Source organism: Mobula birostris, chromosome 13 (assembly GCF_030028105.1).
Source record: "Mobula birostris isolate sMobBir1 chromosome 13, sMobBir1.hap1, whole genome shotgun sequence".
Classification (NCBI taxonomy): domain Eukaryota; kingdom Metazoa; phylum Chordata; class Chondrichthyes; order Myliobatiformes; family Myliobatidae; genus Mobula; species Mobula birostris.
In genome coordinates, this window is record NC_092382.1 from 46,887,715 (window position 1) to 46,910,374 (window position 22,660).

Consider the following 22,660-nt stretch of genomic DNA (forward strand, 5'->3'; position numbering starts at 1 on the left):
GACAGACAATGTTCCTGCACCGCTGTGCTCACCCTGTCCGGAGAGTTGAGTCTGAGCTGCTGTTCCCGAGGCCACTCGGCTGTGATGTGTCCGTCGGTCATTACAGATGGACGGGGCCGGGTGAGCCGGGGTACAGCGGGACTGCGGCAGTCCGGGTCACACTAACTCTCACCGGCTCAGGACGGGTCTGACAGCGGGAGCAGGATCAATGTAGCAACCCTAAAGAGGAAAACAACCAGGCTGCGGTAACCTTTCTGTCCGGATTTCCGGGTAGATCTCTCCTTTCTCTTTCACGTCAACCAGTGGGGCGGAGTTTCTCTGTTTAGTTCAGCGAGTCCCAGGCTGCCGATTTGATCCAGCCCGGGTTCTGGGAGGGTCTGATCTCCGCCCCGTGTGTAAACAGGACTGTCCGGCGTAGGTAGAGTTTCAGCTCAAACGTCCCCCACCTGTTCAGGTACAGGGAGTTGTCTTTCTGCTGAAATTAAACCATACACCTTCGAGTATATATTCCCACTCAACTGGAAAGAAACTGGGAGAGATTATCGCATTTCCATCCGGACAACTATTGTCACAAGAAGCCCACGGTTAACAGCTGGTTTAATTTCACAAGCAGGGGTTGTTGACCCACACCGCGCCGGAAATACTTGTTGAATTTATTTCTCTTAAAAATCATTTATTCCAAATGGCCGGAAGTTTTATCGAGGGAGGGGGCGACTCTCTCACTGAAAATTGTCACACACGTTGAAATGGCCGACAGGGAGGGAATGACGCACTGATTGAAATAAGAACAGGTGGAGGGGGGAGTTGTGTGGTGATTAAAATGGGAGCCTCACTCCCCTCTATCCTCTGACCTAACTCTCACTATCACCATCCATCTACCCGATCTATACCTGTCATGATCTTGTAGACCTTCATCAGATCTCCCCCTAATCTTCTGCGTTCCAAAGAACAAAGTGGTAACGTATTCAAGCTTTCCTTGGGTACACCGACCATGGCAACATCCTTGTGAAGTTTCATTGTACTCTGTCAACCTTATTACATCTTTCCTGAAGGTTGGTGATGGAAACTGCACACAATACTCCAAATTAGGCCTCATAACCGTCTTAAATCATGCAGCCTCCTGTACTGAATATTTTAATTTATGAAGGCCAATGTGCCAAAGGTTTCTTTACTACCTTATCTAGTTGTGCCGCCACTTTCAATGAATTGTGGACCACTTTGTTCTACCGCACTCCTCAGTTCCTTACCTTTCACTGTGTAAGACCTAACCTGGTTGATGCTACTGAAGTGCAACAGCTCGCAGGCCTGCATTAAATTCCATCTGCTATTATCAGCCCATTTTCCCACCTGATGCAGATCCTGCTGCAAGCTCTGATAGTCTTCCTCCCTGTCAAATACACCCCAAACCTTGGTGTCATCCGCAAATTTGCTGATCCGGTTAATCTAATTATCATCGAGATCATTGATATCCATGACAAACAACAACGGATGTCAGCACCGATCCCTGCGGCATTCAACCAGTCACAGGTCACCAGTCAGAGAGGTAACTGTCTGCTGCCACTATTTGCCTTCCTCCTCCATGCTGATGTTTACTCCCATTTACTACCTCACCTTGAATGCCAAGAGAATGAAATTTATTAGTCAACATCGTATGCGGGACCTTGTCAAATGCCTTGCTAAAGTCCATGTAGAAAATACCCAGTACCTTGTTTTCATCAGTTTTCCTGTTAACATTCCTTGTAACTTCTTCGAAAAACTCAGTAAGATTTTCTAGAACACACAAAGTCATGTTGGATATCCCTAATCAGTCCTTGTTTATTTAAATACTCCTATATCTGGTCTTCCAATGTCTTACACGACTGATGTCAGGCGCACTGGCTTATAATTTCCTGGAAACAACAGGAATTCTGCAGATGCTGGAAATTCAAGCAACACACATAAAAGTTGCTGGTGAATGCAGCAGGCCAGGCAGCACCTCTTCCTAGAGATGCTGCCTGGCCTGCTGCATTCACCAGCAACTTTTATGTGTATAATTTCCTGGTTTAATTCTGCAGCCTTTTTTAAACAGCGGATCAAAATATGCACCCTCCAATCCTGTGCTACTTCTCCTGTCTTTAGCATAACATTAGATTAGATTATGAGGACACACAGTCCTCTTTTATTGTCATTTAGTAATGCATGCATTAAGAAATTATACAATAGTCCTCCGGTGTGATATCACAGAAACACAGGACAGACCAAGACTGAAAAACTGACATAAAAGACATAATTATAACATATAGTTACAACAGTGCAAGCAATACCGTAACTTGATGAAGAACAGGCCGTGTGCACGATAAAAAAAGTTCAAAGTCTCTCGGAAGTCCCACATCTCACGCAGACAGGAGAAGGAAGAAAACTCTTCCTGCCATGCCCGACCACAGTCCGACTGAGTCGTCCGAAAACTTCGAGCTCTGACCAGCCCTTCGACACCGAGTACCGAGCACCATCACTGCCGAACGCTTCGACCCCATCCCCGGTCGCCAGCAGCAGGCAAACCCGGGGATTTTGGGGCCTTCCCTCCAGAGATTCTCGATCACACAGTAGCAGCGGCAGCGAACCAGGCATTTCAGAAGTTACTCCAAATGTTCCTCCATGCTCTCACGGCTGTCTCCATCAAATCAGAATTGTGCACGGTATCCTACTTAGAAATACGATATAATTTCACTGGAGAGTTGCACGTGTTGAGTCGCACCACCACCTTTTCCTCCCTCCTTTGGCTACGTCCTGGACTGAACTTCCCAGTCACTGGGGATTTATACACTAAAAGTTGCCTAATTTGCCCAAAACAGTTACTCATCCATAATCTGTATAACATCCATGGCTTCACTTCTCCTTTGCCTCACTTCTGTAGATTATTTTCCCGAGTGAACACAGAAGCAAACATCCACTTAAGAACTCCTCTTTCTTTTTTGGTTCCATGCGTACATTGCCATTCTGATAATCCAGATGATCAATTGTGCCCCCTGCAATCCTTTTGTTTTTAAAATATCAGTGTAATCCCTCATCTTGTCTGCTAGGACAACCTTGTGCCACCTACAGCCTTCCGGGTTTCTTTCCCCAACGTTATCTTGAATTTCCTCGACTCCGTAAGTACCTCATTTTTTTTCCGACCTGCCTACACCTGTAACGCTTCTTCTTTTTTTCTCTTTTATCTGTACCAGGGCCTCAATACCACGGAGCAGAGCTATCGTTGTCCACACTTCCTTTGAATCTGATGACATTGTGACCACCAGATGCGAAGAGTTTCCCTACACAGATTTCTGTTACGTGTGGGTTTTGGAGGATCAATCAGGCGGATTGATCCAAATTGCTATTCCACCTGTGAAGAAGGGGTTGACTGGTGGGGAGTTGTCTATGTGTCCACCCTTGCCGGGGTGATAGCTCCACCACAGGGAAACCGGTCCCCCTGGTTAAAGTCACAGTCAGTGACTTGTAAAGGATTTCGGAGGACGACGAGAAGATCGACAGCATCAGCTCACCTGAAGACTGAACTCTCTTTTTCTCTCTCTCTATATATCGCTATTCAACTAAATACCACGAACTGAACTGAATTGAACTTTACTCAACATCGAAGACTGTATCTTTTTACCCCTAGACTTAAAGAAACTTGGTTTTCATACATATCTATTCCACACTTACTTTTGTATATAATCATTGCTCACCTGTTTGATTTATGTACATTTATATTACTGTATTGCTTAGTTACTAATAAATATCAGTTTATAGCAATACTGGACTCCAAAATGGTTTCTATTTCTGCTGGTTCTTTATTCCCGTCACGGGGTACATGACATTAATTGGGGCCTGCGTCTGGGATATGAACAAATTGGTCGGGAGGCTGGTTTGAATTGATTGGGGGAAAATCCCTTTTGATTTGGTTGTGTGAAAAAACAGCAGAAATGGATGTTAGAGACTTCCTGAAATCACCAGACCTGGTGACTTTGAAGTTTGTGGTTGGACTGTCACTTTAAGGCATTGGAAGTAACTTTGGATTTTTACTGAGTTTGGAGTTGGAGACAGCACCGAGCAGCTCGTAAGTTGCTATGGTGACCGAAGGCAGTGTTATTTAAAGGACACTCGATGTCATTTTCAGCACCTTATTGATGTTACCTCCAAGGACTTATTGCCTGCTTGTACACTTCTTTACAGACAAAGGAAGGAAGGACTCTTTGAATGACAGGTGATGCTCAGCCTGGTGAAATAAATGGGAGGTCAGATGATACAGACCTCAGACACATGATCTGGACACTGAGTGAGCATTGTTGTGCACGCAGAGAAAGTGGGTTTTGGAGGATCGATCCAAATTGCTATTCCATCGGTGAAGAAAGGGTGGACTGGTGGGGAGTTGTCTGTGTGTCCACCCTTGCCTGGGTGATAGCTCCACCACAGGAAAACCAGTCCCCCCGGTTAAAGTCATAGTTGGTAACTTGTAAAGGATTTCGGAGGACGACGAGAAGATCAACGGCATCAGCTCACCTGAAGACTGAACTCACTCTCTCTCTCTCCATCGCTATTCAACTAAATACCACGAAATGAACTCAACATCATAAGACTGTATCTTTTTACCCCTAGACTTAAAGAAGCTTGGTTTTCATACATATCTATTCCCACACTTACTTTTATATATAATCATTGCTAACCTGTTTGATTTATGTACATTTATATTACTGTATTGTGTAGTTACTAATAAATATTATTAGTTTATAGCAATACTGGACTCCAAAGTGGTTTCTATTTCTGCTGGCTCTTTATTCCCGTCACGGGGTACATGACACTGGCCAACTCTTTTCTGGAGTAAACTCAACCTCGTGGGTTAAAACTTCTTCGTCTGCTTTCTTAACAGATCGCTACAGGGCAGGGGCATCCTCTGCAACTGGGTATGCCCTTACCTCACCAAGAACACAACTTTTAAATTCATCACACAAAACTAGCCCTTCTGAGCTGTAAAAGTCATCAGGGTCTGACTCTAAACCTCTTTGCTGCAACCTCTCCCTTTTAAACTGTCTCTGCCTTTCTGCCACGCGATCTTCACGTTGCCATTTCTCCCTCTCGAGCTGTCTCTGTCTTTCTGCCTCTTCTGTTTTTCTGCTTCTTTTCTCCATTTCTCTGCCTCTCTCTCGAGTTGTTTTAATTTCCATTCATGCTCCCTCTTTAATATTTCCAACAGAAGCTGAAGCTCATTCTCAGTAGGTTCACCTTCCACGAACAACTCTAATGCCTCCTCCTCAAATGTTCCCTTATCTATATAATATCCAACTATTTTTCTTTGAATTTCTACCTTACTGACACCCTTCTTTACCTCAATTCTTTAGCAATGTCCCACAACTCATACTTTTTAGCTAACTTCAAAGTCACCAGGTCTGGTGATTTCAGAAAGTCTCTAACATCCATTCCTGCTGTTTTTCCACACAACCAAATCAAAAGGGATTTTCCCCAATCAAATCAAACCAGCCTCCCGACCAATTTGTTCATATCGCGGACGCAGGCTCCAATTAATGTCACGTACCCCGTGACGGGGATAAAGAAACCAACAGAGATGGAAGAGTGTTGCTATAAACTACTAATATTTATTAGTAACTATCCAATACAGTAAATATCAATGTAAATAAATCAAACAGGTTAGCAATGATTATATAAGTAAGTAAATCAGTAAGTGTGGAAATAGATATATGAAAAACCACACTTCTTTAAGTCTAGGGGTAAAAAGATACAGTCTTACGATGTTGAGTAAAGTTCAGTTCGTGGTATGTGGGGGGGGGGGGAGAGAGAGAGAGAGAGAGAGATCTATCTATTTATCTATCTATCTCCAGGTGAGCTGATGCCATTGATCTTCTCGACGTCCTCCGAAATCCTTCGCAAGTCACCGACCGTGACTTTAACCAGGGGGACCGGTTTTCCTGTGGTGGAGCCATCACCCCGGCAAGGGTGGACACATAGACAACTCCCCACCAGTCAATCCCTTCTCCTTCACTGGAATAGCAATTTGGATCGATCCGCCTGATCGATCCTCCAAAACCCCATTTCTCTGCGGGCACAACTATGCTCATTCAGTGTCCAGATCATGTGTCTGAGGTCTGTATCATCTGACCTCCCATTTATTTCACCAGGCTGAGCATCACCTGTCATTCAAAGACCTGTGAAGAAATGTAAGCAGGCAACAAGTCCTTGAAAGCAACATCAACAACCTGCCTTCAGTCACCATAGCAACTTTCGAGCTGCTCGGTGCTGTCTCCAAACCCAAGTCAGTAGAAATCCAAAGTTACTTCCAATGCCTTAAAGTGACAGTCTTCATCTCTCTCTCTCTCTCTCTCTTTTCAAAAGCAACATATCGGTGGTAAATAACTCTCTCTCTCTCTTCAAAAGCACAGTTAATAGGGGCACTCCTGGATCCCCTCACAATACAGACAGGCTACAACAGGGACAGGAATAAACAGTCCAGATGCACCAACCTCAAAACGTAGCCAAACGTGTTCTTGCCCCGTATAACCTCGCCCCTGAGATAACGAATGTGATTACCGCTGTCCCATTCTGCTCCCCATCCTGGGACACTGATGGCATTAATAGAGACCATTACTGAGACTAATCCTGGGGCATCATGGGAAAATGTTTGTGTTTCCATCGATTTTGGGAGAGAGAGGATGTGGTGAGTGCAGTCGTCACAGAGAGTTACAAGGGATTTCAGCCACCCCAGAACAACAGGAGTTGTATTCTATGAGTGTCTCGGAGATGGGGTTGTTTTCGCTGCAGTTGGAAGTTTCCACATCCCTTAAGAGGCTAACAGTTATACCAGTGCCCAAGAAGAGCAGTGTGTGATGCATCAAGGACTATTGTCCACAGCAATCACAACTACTGTGATTAAATGCTTTGAGAGGTTTGCAATGGCTAGAATTAGCTCTGCCTATTGCAATTTTCTTGTATCCACAATACGTCACAATGCAAACTCATCGGCTCATCACGAAGCTTTGGATTACTTTAACAACACGAATACCTACATCAGAAAGCTGTTTCTCAACTAGGGCTCAGCATGTAACACAATTATTCCTACAGTTCTGATCAAAATTCTTAAACCCCTGGGACTTTCTGCCTCCCTCTGCAACTGGATCCTCGATTTCCTCACTGGAAAACCACAATCTGTACAGATTGGAAATAACGCCTGCACATTGCTGACAATCAATACTGGTGCACCTCAAGGATATGTAGTTTGCCCACTGCTCTACTCTCTCTGCATCCATGGAGGTGCAGCTCCACACAGCTCAAATGCCAGTGACAAATTTGCTAATGACACAGCTATTGTTGACAGATTTTCAGATGGCGAGAAGGCAAATAGGAGCGAGATATATCACCTAGATGAGTGGTGCTGCAGCAACAACCTTGCACTCAATGTCGGGAAGACCAACGCACTAATTGTGGACTTCTGAATGGGTACGATGGGAGCACACACACACACACACACACCAATCATCATTGATCGGTCAGCAGTGGAAAAAGTGAGCAACTTCCATGTTCCTCTGTGTCAACATCTCTGAGGATCTATCCGGTGCCCGACATATTGATGCAGTTACAAAGAATGTACGTCAGAGACTATATTTCATTAAGAGTTTGATGAGACTTGAGATGTGACCAAAGACTTGCAGAGTTCTACGGTTGTACCATAAGAATTGTTCTAACTGGCTGCACATCACTTGATATGGTGGGGTGGGGGAAGTGGAGAAGCTACTACACAGGATCGAAATTCTCCCAGGAAAGTTGAGAATTCAGTCAGATCCATCATGGGCAGTAGCCTCCGTAGCATCCAGGACATCGTCATGGAGCGATGCCTCAAAACAGTGGCGCCAATAATTAGGAATCTGCTTCACCAAGGAGATGCCCTCTTCTTATTGGTATCACCAGGAAGGTGGTACAGGAGATTGAGGGCACACACTTAACGAGTCAGGAATTGCTTCCATCCCTCTGCCATCTGATTTCTGAATTGACATGGAACCCATGATCCTACTTCACTAAATTCATTTTTAAAAGCTCTGTAAGTAATTGCTGCTCAAGACAAATGAATGTAAAGAACATGAGCCACATCATCCCACAACATGCTCCCATTGACAAGGCACGCTGATTTTTTTTTTCTGCTTCCTTGTTTCCAGATGTTCTCCTAGTGAAATAGTTTGGTCTACAATATTCAGTGTAAGTATCCGGTCTTTGAAAAGGAACCATACGTTCGAACCTGGATGCAACATATTGATACAGCTAGAGAGAAGGGAAGTTAGCAGCTATATTTCATTCAGAGCTTGAGATTTGGTTTGCCACCCAAAACACTCAAAAACTTCTACAAATGTAATGTGGACAGCATTCTGACAGGCTGCATCACTGTCTGCTATTGGGGGAGGGGGGAGAAGGTGGGTCCACTGCACAGGACCAAAATCAGTTGCAGAAACTTGTAAAATTAGTCTGCTCTATCATAGGCACCAGCCTCCGCAGTATCCAATACATCTTCAATGAGCGGTACCCTAGGAAGGCAGCATCCATCATTAAGGAACCCCGTCACCCAGGATCTGTCCCTTTCACATTGTTGTCATCAGGAAGGAGGTACAGAAGTCTGAAGGCACACATTCAGTGATTCAGGAACAGCCTCTTCCCCTCTGCTATCCAATTTCTGAATGGCACTGAGCCATTTACACTACAAATTTCAACTGAACTATTTAATAGACAGACATATACTGACTGGAATTCAGTATTTTTTTTTCTCTATATTTTTTGGAATGTATTGTAATGGGCATCATATATAAGTGTTTGGGTAAACAAGGTCTAATTGGGGATACTCAACATGGCTTTGCTCGTGGCAGATTACATCCAACGAATTTTACGGATGCTTTTGAAGCTGTTACCAAGAAGTTTGATGAAGGGAAAGCTGAATGTTGTCTGCATGATCTATGACAAAATACCCCATGGGAGGTTGGTCCAAAAGGGATATGTTATTTGGCATTCAGGATGAAGCAGTCAACTGGATTCAATGTTGGCTTAGTGAGAGAAGCCAGTATATAGTGTCACTTTCTAGTCCAATGCATCGGTGCTGGGTCTGTTGTTGTTTATCGTCTATATGAATGACTGAATAATAACGGGGCAAACAGAATCAAAAGCTTGTGGATGACATCAAGATTAGGGGTAGAGTGGACAGTGCAGAAAGCGATCAAAGCTTGTAAGATGATCGAGATGATCTGGGAAAATGGGCTGAAAAATAACAAGTGGAGCTTAACATAGAAAATTTCAAGGTGCTGCACTTTGACAGGAAAGCCAGGCTAAAACATACACAGTGAATGTTAGGGGACTGACGTCACAAATATCACAAGTGACCTGACTTGGTCCAACCAAGCAGAGTCCACTGCCAAGAAGGCCCACCAGCGCCTTTACTTCCTGAGGAAACTAAAGAAATTTGGCCTGTCCCCTAAAACCCTCATGAATTTTTATAGATGCACTGTAGAAAGCATTCTTCTAGGGTGCATCACAGCCTGGTATGGAAGTTGCCCTGTCCAAGACCGGAAGAAGCTGCAGAAGATAGTGAACACAGCCCAGCACATCACACAAAGCAATCTTCCATCCTTGTACTCACTTTACACTGCACGCTGTCGGAGCAGTGCTGCCAGGATAAACAAGGACACGACCCACCCAGCCAACACACTTTTTGTCCCTCTTCCCTCCGGGAGAAGGCTCAGGAGCTTGAAGACTCATACAGCCAGATTTGGGAACAGCTTCTTTCCAACTGTGATAAGACTGCTGAACGGATCCTGACCCGGATCTGGGCCGTACCCTCCAAATATCCGGACCTGCCTCTCAGTTTTTTGCACTACCTTACTCTTCATTTTTCTATTTTCTATTTATGATTTATAATTTAAATTTTTAATATTTACTATCGATTTGTAATCCAGGGAGCGGGAATCGCAGAATCAAATATCGCTACGATGATTGTACGTTCTGGTATCAATTGTTTGGCGACAATAAGGTAGAAAGTATATTACTGGAGAAGGTTATCAAGATTTGTGCCAGAAGAATCAAATTGTTTGTGATGTACCCCAGGTAACTCTGGATGCAGTGAAGCCCCTTCAAGGTGCAACAAACCTGGTTACTGATCATATACAGACTCAACTACAAAGGAAACACATAAGACTGAGATTTGTGCCACATGGTCTACATGATTAATAACCATGATTGGCACAAATTTATTACAACTTGATCCCTATCAGGTACCAAACTGGGTATCAGGAGGGCAGACAGAAGAATGGCTTGAAGACAAGGTACCCTTATGTCACATTACATGTCTCTGGGTACAGATGGTGATTGTAAAGGCAGGTTTTATGTTGCTGCAAAGTTCCACATTCCTCAATGGGAATAATGTAACCTGCCCTTTGAAAGGGATTCACATTGTCGTCAAGTGTCAGGAAAACACTTGTAGATTCACTACTAATGAGAATTGTTTATCGTCTATTCTGCCCGTGAATAATCAAGTCTTTCTTGCTATATCCATTGGTGGAACAGTCATATTACATATCAACAGCAGGCACGAGTCTTCCAAGGACTGGAAAACAGTGTCCTCTGAAGTAAATTTTACCTCTATCTGTATATAATGTGATCATAGCACACCTGCTGGGTGTCCACGGATAGTCAATAGAATGAGTGGAGGATAATGATCCTAAGATTAACATCCTTGGATCAAGGTGAGGGCGATGTTGGCCAGACGGAACTACAAGAGAAAACCCTACATCAGACTACTTTTTGATGATTACAACAAATATACACTCAATTCTAATCTAAAAGCTCCAAAAACCTGAGCCCCTGTTCCTCTCCCTGAAACTGGATTGTTAACTTCCTCACCAGGAGACCACAGTGTGTGGATCAGAAATAGCTTCTCTTCCTTCCTGACAGTCAACACTGGTGCACCTCAAGGATACGCGCTTAGCCCACAGCTTCACTCTCACTCCACCCATGACTGTGTGGCTAGGCACAGCTCAAAGGACAACCAGAAGTTTGCCAATGACACAACTATTGCTGGTAGAATTCCAGATGGTGATAAGGTGGTGTACAGCTGTGAGATAGATCAGCTGGGTTCCGGTGAGGTCATCGTCCAGAATGGCAGCTTAAATCAGTAGCTCCTCCAGAAAAACGCATATTTTGCCCCATTAATCCATCAAATATAAGATCATTCAAAAATATCTGAATTGATGGGGGGGGTGTAAGAATGGGGAAAAAGAAAGGAGATTTCAAAAAAGCATCACTGTGGAGCCTATGGAAGAGAGACGTACAACGAGTGGCTCTCCTACACGGGTACGTGGCGGCAAAGCTGACGATGGGCCTTGTTCAGGCGAAGTGGTAAATATGATAAAGATTCTGGAAGAGTTAAGGGAAGTCCAAAACGACATAAAACAACAACTAAATAATATAAAGTCAGAGCTCGTCAACATCCATCAGAAAATAGCGGTGGCAGAGACACGAATTGACAAGGTGGAAGATCGCGTGCAAAACGTGGTACAGATACTAAGTAACATGATAGAAATATTAAATCAACAGGAAAGTAAATTGCTTGACCAGGAGGGAAGATCGCGACGGAAAAATAGTAGGATTTATAATGTTCCCGAAGGAGCAGAGTGCTTGTCAATGATGGAGTTTGCAGAAAAGGTGCTGCTGGAAGCGCTGGAGATTCCCCCGACTATGGAGATTGAAATTAAGAGGGCGCATCGTGTGCTCATCCCGAGGCCTTCCAGAGACAGAGAAAGTAAGTCGCGGTCAACAGTACTTAGATTCCTTCGATTCAAGAGCAAGGTGGAGATTCTACGAAAGGCCTGGGGAAAGAAGAGCTTATTTTGGAAAGGGAATTTAATATATTTTGATCAAGATTAGTCCCCAGTGGTCCTACAGAAACAGAAGGAATATTCCAAAGTGAAACAAATATTAAAGCAAGAAAAGATTAAATTCCAAACCATGTACCCTGCTAAACTGAGGGTGTTTTATGAAGAAGGGATACAGCTATATCAGACGGTGGAAGAAGCGACTACAGACATGAACAACAGAGGGTTGCTCGTTAGCGTGGTCAGACCGAGGGAAAGCCTGGCTGAGCAGTTATCCCGATCTGCATGGGAAATAGTAAGAGTATCGAGAAAGCAGGGGACGGGAGGAGGACGAGGGAAGGATATTAGGAAGAGACTGTGAGTTCTCTGAGGGCAGCCCTCACCTCCTCCAGAAGAGCCATAAGGTTTGGCTAACTTTAAAAGTACTGATAAACTAAACGGAAGCAAAAATAGACGGTGATATACCTATCTCGAGAAATACGTATTATAATGTGGTTTTTATATTACTTTTTTTTTTATTCATTCATTCACTCCTTTTTCCCCACCTAAATGAGAATATATACGTGGGAGGAATACACAGGGAAATGGACATAAATTGCTTTACTTACTTTTATAGGTACTGCAGTGGGGGCCCTCAACTCACAGGTAGGAGGGTCTATCCCCCACGGCTAGAAGTTTCTTCTAGCACAACACTGGGTTGTGCTAGAGACCCCAGCCTTGGAATCACACCTTCGTTACCTTTTTTTATTATTTGCATTTCTTGGCTCTTATTTGTTCAGGGAGTAGATCGATTAAGTTATATTCTACAAATTTCAATGATATACTAACAGATAAATACACATGGCTAAGGACAAAGTAAAATTCATTTCTTTTAATGTCAATGCGCTGTTAAATTCAATCAAACGCAGTAAAATTCTATCAAAAATGAAAAAAAAGAGCAAGCCCAGGTAGTATATTCACAGGAAACTCATTTAAGTGATAATGAGCATGGAAAAGTAAAAGAATGGGCTTCACTAATTTGTTTTTTCTGCTCATATAAATCAGGGCATAGAAGAGGAGTTGCTATTCTCATCTCAAGCAAGCTAAATCTTGAAAAAGCATTCAAAATGGGAGATAAGGAGTGCAGATATATTCTGGTAAGGGGGAATATAGACAGAAATCCAGTTACTTTATTAAACACATATGTGTCTCCAGGAAGTGATATTAGTTTCTTTCAGGAAATTATTAATATTATGGTAACAGAAACAGAAAGTCTCTTGATATGTGGGGGAGATTTAAATTTACAATTACAACCAAAGTTAGACTCTTCCAATAGAAAAACTTATGAAACAAAGTCCTAACATAAGAAAGTTAACACTTTTTTTGAAGATGTTGGTCTAATTGACATATGGAGGGACCTTTTCCCGAACAGAAGGTATTACACTCATTATTCTGCCCCCCATTCAGTATATACAAGAATAGACTATTTCATAACATTTGGAAAAGGTAAAGACAAAATAATCACCTGTGGAATTGGGACAATAGATGTAAGTGACCATGCACCCATATATATTTATCTGTTGATTTTGATCTACAACCAAAGAATACAATTTGGAAACTAAATTCAAGTCTACTCAATGATCCCTATTTTAAGGAACAAATTAAAAAAAGACATTGGTGTTTACTTAGAATTCAATGATAATGGAGAGGTTTCACTTCCCATTCTATGGGATACTCTGAAGGCTGTCTTAAGAGGGAAAATTATAGCAATATCTTCATATAAGAAAAAAATAAGGAATAAAACATTGGAGGAATTACAAAATAAGCTGAAGGAACTAGAAGAAAAACACAAATTGAGTTTGGCACAGGACACACTAGAGGAAATTTAAAAAGTTAGGAATGAAATTAATAGTCTGGCTACACAAGAAATTAGAAAAAAAATAATGTTTCTGAAACAAAGACACTATGAAAGTGAACCTAAATCTATGAAAATACTGGCATGGAAACTGAAAAAAAAGAGAACAGAAAATACAATTCATAGAATTAGGGATCCGAGAACAAAAGTGATAAGAAAATAAGGTAAGTGAAATTAAAGAAGCTTTTGAAATGTTTTACAAAACTCTATATTCCAAAGTTCCAGGGGGAAGCATAACCCAAATTGACAACTTCTTGAGTTCTTTAGAGTTACCCACTTTAAGCAAAGAACAAAATAGAATGATGACTACTGACATAACTGAAGCTGAACTAAAAACTGCAATTAGTAGGGTTAAACTAAGCAAGTCACCAGGATCAGATGGATATACGGCAGAGTGGTATAAAGAATTTAGAGATGTGTTAATTCCTGTTTTACTCCCCACACTGAACTGGGCTCTAAGAAAGGTGCAAATGCCACCCAGCAGGAAGGAGGAGGTAATCTCAGCTGTACCGAAAGAAGGCAAGGATAAAATGGAATGTGAGTCATTTAGACCAATATCTGTTCTTAATGTGGATTATAGAATATTTACCTCCATCATGGCCAAACGATTAGAATAGTTTCTACGCACACTGATACATAATGATCAGACGGGTTTCATACAACAACGCCAATCACAAGACAATATACAAAGGACACTTCACAACATTATGGATCATATGAAAAATGAAATTTAAGCAATTGTGATAAGTGTGTATGCTGAAAAGACATTTGATTCAGTTAATTGGAATTTTCTTTACAGAGATTTACATAGATTTGGTCAACATGACACAATTATTAAAACTATACAGGCACGATATGACAATCCTACTGCTAGGATTAAAATCAATGGATATTTACCTAATAGTTTTACGTTAGAAAGGGGCACGAGACAGGGTTGTGCATGGTCACAGCTACTCTTTGCATTATATCTGGAACCATTAGCTCAACATATTAGACAAAATGAAGATATTAGGGGAATTACTATTAAAGGGACAGAGCGTAAATCGGCCTGTTACACGGATGACATTTTGATCTATCTACGTCAACCAACATACTCTTCACCTAAATTGATGCATTCCTATGAACAATATGGCCAATTATCAGGATACGAGAGCAACGTAGATAAAATCCAACTACTTTCATATAACTATAGCCCACCAAGAGAAATTGAAAGTAGATATCCTTAGGCATGGCAAACAGAGTCCATCAAATATTTGGGCATCGTTATGCCAAAAGATTTGGCAAAGTTATCAGAATGCAATTATCAGCCTATATATAAAAAAATTAAGGAAGATATAACAAGATGGAACCTAATTCCTTTCCTTGGTCTCAGTTCAAGGATTGAATCTATTAAAATGAATATACTGCCCAGACGACTATATCTCTTTCAGACCCTACCAATAGAGATTAACCAAAATCAATTCAATGAATGGAACAAGATGCTATCAAGATATATATGGCAAGGTAAAAGGCCTAGAGTTTGTCGCAGAACTTTGCAATTAGCCAAAGAAAAGGGGGGATGGGGCCTACCTTGTCTTGACGTTATTATTTTGCAGCACAGTTGAGAGCTGTGATATGCTGGTGCAACCCATCATATAACGCTCAATGGAAAAACATTGAGGATAGAATACTTTCCATCCCCATACAGGCAATTTTGGCTGATAACAACCTACAAAGTTACATAAATATTATTGATAACCCATGGGTGAAATGGACTCTTAAAATATGGAAAACTATTATAAAAGAATATAAACTAGAGAGAGAAACATGGCAATTCTTAAATGGTGTGCATATGACTCAGATTTTACGCGAAATAAACTGAATGCTAGATTTAAGGACTAGACAGCTAAAGAAATAACAGCTATTTGCAATATAATGAAAGAAGGAACACTGTTCAGTTTTGAAATGGTCAAACAGAAACACTTATTAGAAAAACAAGACTTTTATCGGTATTTACAGATGCGACAGTATTTTAATAGGACGGTTAAAAATGTAACCAACGCAAGTACATGTCTGATAGAGCTATTTAGAAAAGCACACAATTCAGACAATGGTAGTAGAATCATTTCAAGCATGTCTAAGGGTTTGTCAAATCTTAAAACACATTTGACTTCATACATTAAAACAAAATGGGAGAAAGAAGGAGGGATAATAATATGAGGAAGAATGGACACTAAAATGGAGGTATCAATGGAAGTGTACCAATACTGGCTGGTTACTTGATTTTATTTACTGTTTATTTATTTTATTTGTTGTTTTAGAGCATTGAGTATGAGAGTCGCAAACTCATTTTCGCTGTATTTGTGCATGACAAGTTGTACTATGAAATGACAATAAAGATATTTCATTTCATTTCACAGAAACGGAGGGAGTTCGGGTGGAAAAAACTTGATAAGATATTTTATTACACCCTCTCAGAAATTCCATTATGATAGTAACCTCCCTGTTTGCTGGAGAAATTGTGGAAATCAAAATGCAAACCAATATCATATCTTCTGGGAATGTCCCGTTATCAAATACTATTGGAGTGGGATGCATAATGCCCTACAAGACATCTTTAAATGTGAAATAACCTTAGAGAGTAAGGCCATATATTTTGGGTATATACCTCAAGAATGGTTGAAATGAGATAAATATTTAATGAATGTACTGCTGGTGGCTGGTAAAAAGACCCTTACCAGGAAGTGGTTGTCACAGGAGATCCCAGCTTTAGATGTATGGATGGAAATTACAATGGGCATTTACAAAATAGAGAAGATAACAGCATCTGTTAATCATAAATTGGAACAATTTGATTCATACGGAGAAAAATGGTTTAACTAAATAACACCTCATAGGCCTGATTTTATTCTCGCAAGTCAATGAATATGTTGTTAAAAAAAAGATCACTCCCTACTCTGTACATAATTTTCTTATTTCGATTGTTCTTTCTTTCCTTTCGTGTCTATAAGTGTATACCTCATAAATATTATGTGGAGATTTGTAACAAATATGATTATTTGATATATATATATATATATATATATATAGTATCTGAAATAGATTTTATGTAAATGTTTCTTTGATGGTGAACTTCAATAAAAAAATAAATTACAAAAAAGAGAGAGATCAGCTGATTGAACGGTACCAAAACAACAACCTTGCACTCAAATCGGTAAGACCAAAGAATTGATTGTGGATTTCAGGAAGGGGAGGTAGAGGGAAGAGCAGTGGAAGGGTGAGCGAGCAGCTTCAAGTTTCAGTTTGTCAACATCTTTGAAGATCTGCGCTGGGCCTAACATATGGATACAATTACAAATAGCATGACAGCCGCTATATTTCATCAGGAGGTTTATGCGATCCTGGACGTTACCAGACTCTAGAAAATGTTAACGGATGTAACACAAAACAACAAGTTTCACAACATATGCCAGTGCTATTCAGTGCTGATTCAGTGCTCGGGACCGTTTTATGGGAGGGTCTAAGACCAGGGGTCACAGCCTCAGAATGGAGGGACGTCCTTTCAGTGCGGAGATGAGGATGAATGTCGTTACCCAGAGATGATGAATCTGTGGAATGCTTTGCCACAGGCAGCTGTGGAGGCCAAGGCTTAATGTGTATTTAAGGCAGAGTTTGATAGATTCTTGATTAGTCTGGGCATGAAGTGATATAGGGAGAAGGAAAATTAGATCAGCCACGATATAATGGCGGAGCAGACTCAATGGGCCAAATAGCCTAATTCTGGTCCTCTGTCTTCTGGGGTAGATCTGCGGTGGCTTGTTTGCAGGATGTTCAGGGACGGTTAAGTCCTGTGGGGCCCTGGTCAACTTTTTAAATTACAATAAGATTGGGAGGTGGGATCTGGCTCCTGTTAACCTCCCATTACAGTGGGCGGCGGTAACACTATAACGAGGAAGAATCAGGAATCACAGGCTGTACAAAACGTGAGCGTGTGTCAGATCTGTATCTGATTGCCTTGCCTGAACGGGCCGACAAGGCAGGAACTCATACAAGTGGCGCTGCGTCCGGAAAATACAATTTCTCCGTTTTAAAGTGCTCTTTCCGTTCGGTGAATTGAACTGGGGACACCGCCGAATATCAGACCAGCAACACTCCGCGACAGGCGCAAATACTCACCGGTGAGCCGGGAGCCTCTCTCGACGGGCGAAAACTTTCCCCAAACTCCGGACCGAGGTAACACCGAATGCGGAAGGACGGAAGGAAACGGCCGCCCAGTGGCGGCATGCGCATGCGCAGCATGATATCCGCGACTGTTTGCTTCTCGGCGCAACAGAGCTGCAGTAGGTGCCGTCTCACTGGCTCTTCACTGAACCCTGGAGCACCGATTGTTATTGCTATTAATTAATCATTGCCCGATGTCAGTCATCGAAAAGTCACGAATCATGTAGGGGTCCTTTTATGACAAACAATAAAGGATATCAGCACCGATCCCTGCAGAATTCCACCAGTCAGAGAGGCAAACATCTGCTGCCACTATTTGCCTTCCTCCGCTATGCCAATGTCTACTCCCATTTACTACCCCACCTTGAATGGCAAGAGAATAAAATTTATTGGTGAACACCCTATGTGGTACCTTGTCAACTGCCTTGCTAAAGTCCATGTAGAAAATATCCAGTGCCTTGCCTTCATCAACTTTCCTAGTAACATTCCTTGTAAGTTCTTTGAAAAACTCAATATATTGTCTGGAACACACAAAGTCATGTTGGATATTCCTAATCAGTCCTATTTATTTAAGTACTCCTATATCCCGTCCTTCCAATGTCTTCCCATGTCTGATATCAAGTGCACTGGCCTATAATTTCCTGGTTCAATTTTGGAGCCTTTTTCAAACAGTGGAATGAAATTAGGTATCCTCCAATCCTCTGGTACCTGTCCTGTCTTTGAGCATAATATAAACATATCGGCTACATCCCTGCAATTTTGCTTCTATCAGGGTCCGAGGGCTGAACTTCTCAGTCGCTGGGGATTTATACACTCGAATTTGCCCAATATGCCAAACATCCATGGCCTCACTTCTATAGATTATTTTCCCGAGTGAACACAGAAACAAAAATCCACTTAAGAACTCCTCCATCTTTGTTGGCTCCATGCATATACTACCATTCTGATCATCCAGATGTTCGATTGTGTCCCCTGCAATCCTTTTGCTTTTAAAATATCCGTATAATCCCTCACCTTGTCTGCTAGGACAACCTTAGGCCACCCTATAGCCTGCATGGTTTCTTTCCTCAATGTTATCTTGCATTTCCTCAACTCCAGAAGTACCTCATTTTTTTCCTACCTGCCTACACCTGTTATGCACCTATTTTTTTTTTCTATACCAGGACCTCAATATCTCTTGAAAAACTGGCATATTTATCTTTTATTTGGACAGGCACATTGAAGTCAACAAATTTTATCTTTCAATGTCTCCCACTTACCAAGTACTCATTTGCCACAATATAGCCAACTGCACTAGTCAGATCCTTTTTGAGGCCATCAGAATAGGTCTTTGCCCAATTTAGAATCTCACCCCACGGAACAGAGCTATTGTTCTCCACACTTCCTTTCAATCTGATGACATTGGGGTCACCAGAAGCAAAGAGCTTCCCGACACGGACTTCTGTTACGTGTGTCCTAGCTCAGTCCCTAATGGGAGATTGAGTATCACACTTGAGTGTTTGGGACTTCAATGTACTGACTAACGAAACTTCCCTGAAGACATTTGTCAAATAAATGAGTACATCTACTCAATATATGGTATGAGAGTTCCAGTCCGTGTATGGAAGGTTAAAATCAAATTATAACAAATTATGTTTCTTGCAATATTCTCTGACATCTACTGATTTGTTCCTCTAAATCCCACAGACTCTTGAGTGTTCTATAAGATTGACTCATTAACATGTTCAAACAATTTTCATTTCTCCAGTCTACCCATAAAGCCTCACTAGATGAGTTCTGTTATCTGTCCCTCCTGCACACCGTGACATTTTCCCTGAGTAGTGAAGCCATCTCTAGCCCTTTAATCCCTCACACTCTGTTGAATGTAAAACAATGGAACCCCAGAAAATCAAGCTGCCAGGGAAAATCGACTCTGCAGGCCAGTCTCAATAATGGTGACAATATCATAATTCCATGTGTTGATCCATGATCCAAGCTCATCTGCCTTTCCTTCAATACTTGTTGCATTGAAATATACACAGCTCAGGACATTAATCACAACATGGTTAACCTTCGATTCCTGACTCTGCCTGAGGTCTTAACAACATCTATTTGAGAAACTTGGATAGGTAAATGGATGGGAGGGGATGGAGGACAGGTCAATAAGCTCGACGGATTAACAGTTCGACAGGGAGACCAGGACCCATGCAGAGTGAAACTCCTGGTGTGTGAAAGGGAGAATAGGAATCATTCGCAGTAAAGCAGCCGGTGTGGGATATGGAGACCAGGAATGGTGCACGATAAGATTCAAAGACCGGGAATTGTTTGCGGAAAAATCCCCGTGTGGGAGTTGAGACCGGGACCACCGCTCTTCACCCTGCTCTCTTCTCCCTGATTCTCCCTCACCCCTCCCAACTCACCTCACTCATCACCCGTAGACTTTGCCGTCCATTCTCATCATCCCCCCAGTACTCACCTTCCTACCCCTCCGCACCCACACCTTCACTTTTTCTGCCTCGATCCCGTCTCCTTCATTGCTCTGTCATTGATGTCATTCTCACTCGCCCGTCTTTCCTCGCCGCCCAACTCAGTCACCTTTCCTCCTCACTGTACAGCCCACCACCCATCTCACTCATCCCTCTCTCCTTGTCAACCTAGTCACACCCTTCCTTACTCCCTGCCCCTCACTCACACATTCCTCCTCGACGCCTGCTGTGCACCCTCCTTAGACATCCCACTCACTCACCACTTCCTTGAGACCATTTATTCCAACTTCCCCTCCTACTCTCCCTAACCCTATCTCCTGCTCCCTGTCACTCCCTCACTCTCCCCACTATTTACTCCTTCTGCGCTCTCGCTCAACTCTCTCTGCCTCTTTCCTTCATCCTCTCCCCCATTCCACTCCCCTCTCTCTACGCCTCCCATTACCCTCTCACTATCCATCCATCCCTCTCACTCACTTTTTCTCAGCCTCTCAGTCACTCTCCCCACTCTCCCTTTTTGTTCCTCTCTCTCTGCCCCTCCATTCCCTCTCCATACCTCTCCCCCTCTCCATCCCCTCGCCCCTCTCCATCCCCTCGCCCCTCTTTATAGACCTCTCTCACCCTGCTTTCCTCTCCCCACTTCACTCCCCCTCTTTGACCCTCTCCCCCTTCTTTCCCTCCATATGTATCACTCTTACTCCCCCTCTCTCTGTTCCTCCCTCCCCCTCACTTGCCTCTCCCCTCATTCCCCATCTCTCACTCCCCCGTCTCCCCCTCTCTCTCCTTCCCCCACACAATTTCAACTTCCCCCCTCCACCTTTCACACACTCACCCTGCCCTTCCCCTCCCCCTGATCACCCCATCACTCTCCTCCTTACTGTGTGAATCATTCAACTTTTCATATTTATCAAAAGCTCCTGTGAAAAGAAAGGGCAGGGGTGAAAAGGCACGAGAACATCAGATGGCCAGGGAGGTGATAAATTTGGTCAAGAAGGAAAAGGAAACCTATATAAAGCTTCAGAGTTAGGATCAAACAAAACACATGAGGAGTATAAAGACACCAGAAAATAACTAAAAAAGGGAATTATGAAAGCCAAGAGGGGTCATGAAAAATTCTTGGCAAGTTGGATTAAGGTGAATCCTAAGGCAGTCAATACATTTATCAATAGCAGGAGGATAACTAGGGAGGGAAACGTAATGCATTCTCTTCAGTAATCAGCTCGAATCACATTAGGCTGCCACCATCCCCAGCATTCAGAAAACTGCAAGTTGTATTATATCAAAGAACACCTCACAAATACGTTCTTTGGAAAGGATCTCTAGTTTGGTAGAGTACAATACGTCACAATGCAAACTCATCGGCTCATCACAAAGCTTTGGATTACTTTAACAATACGAATACCTACATCAGAAAGCTGTTTCTCAACTGGAGCTCAGCATTTGATGCAATTATTCCTACAGTTCTGAACAAAAATCTCAACCCCATGGGACTTTCTACCTCCCTCTGCAACTGGATCCTCCATTTCCTCACTGGAAAACCACAATCTGTGCGGGTCGGAAATAATGCCTGCACATCGCTGACAATCAATACTGGTGCACCTCAAGGATATGTGCTTCGCCCACTGCACTACTCTTTCTGCATCCATGGCTATGCAGCTAGGCACTGCTCCAATGCCAGTGACAAATTTGCTAATGACTCTGCCATCGTTGGCAGATTTTCAGATGGCGAGAAGGCAAACAGGAGCGAGATATATCACCTAGATGAGTGGTGCTGCAGCAACAACCTTGCACTCAATGTCGGGAAGACCAACACACTAATTGTGCACTTCTGAATGAGTAAGATGAGGGCACACACACACCAATCATCACTGATCGGTCAGCAGTGGAAAAAGTGAGCAACTTCATGTTCCAGTGTGTCAACATCTCTGAGGATCTATCCAGGGCCCAACACATCAATGCAGTTACAAAGAATGAACGGCAGAGACTATATTTCATTAAAAGTTTGATGAGACTTGAGATGTGACCAAAGACTTGCAGAGTTCTATAGTTGTACCATAAGAATTGTTCTAACTGGCTGCACATCACTTGATATGGTGGGGTGGGGGAAGTGGAGAAGCTACTACACAGGATCGAAATTCTCCCAGGAAAGTTGAGAATTCAGTCAGATCCATCATGGGCAGTAGCCTCCGTAGCATCCAGGACATCGTCATGGAGCGATGCCTCAAAACAGTGGC

General features: G+C 42.5%; 1 protein-coding gene across 2 annotated transcripts in view; it reads right to left on the reverse strand.

Moving 5' to 3' along the window:
- LOC140206778 (NACHT, LRR and PYD domains-containing protein 3-like) overlaps window positions 1-22,660 on the reverse strand; it is a 63,492-nt gene that overhangs the window by 37,413 nt on the left and 3,419 nt on the right. Inside the window, exon 1 of one of the 2 annotated variants that reach the window (XM_072274991.1) lies at window positions 17,920-18,005. The exons of the other annotated variant lie outside the window; for it this stretch is intronic. The gene's annotated coding sequence lies outside the window, so the exon portion shown is untranslated. Of the gene's footprint in view, window positions 1-17,919; window positions 18,006-22,660 lie in introns of those variants that run through there. 2 annotated transcript variants of the gene reach the window in all.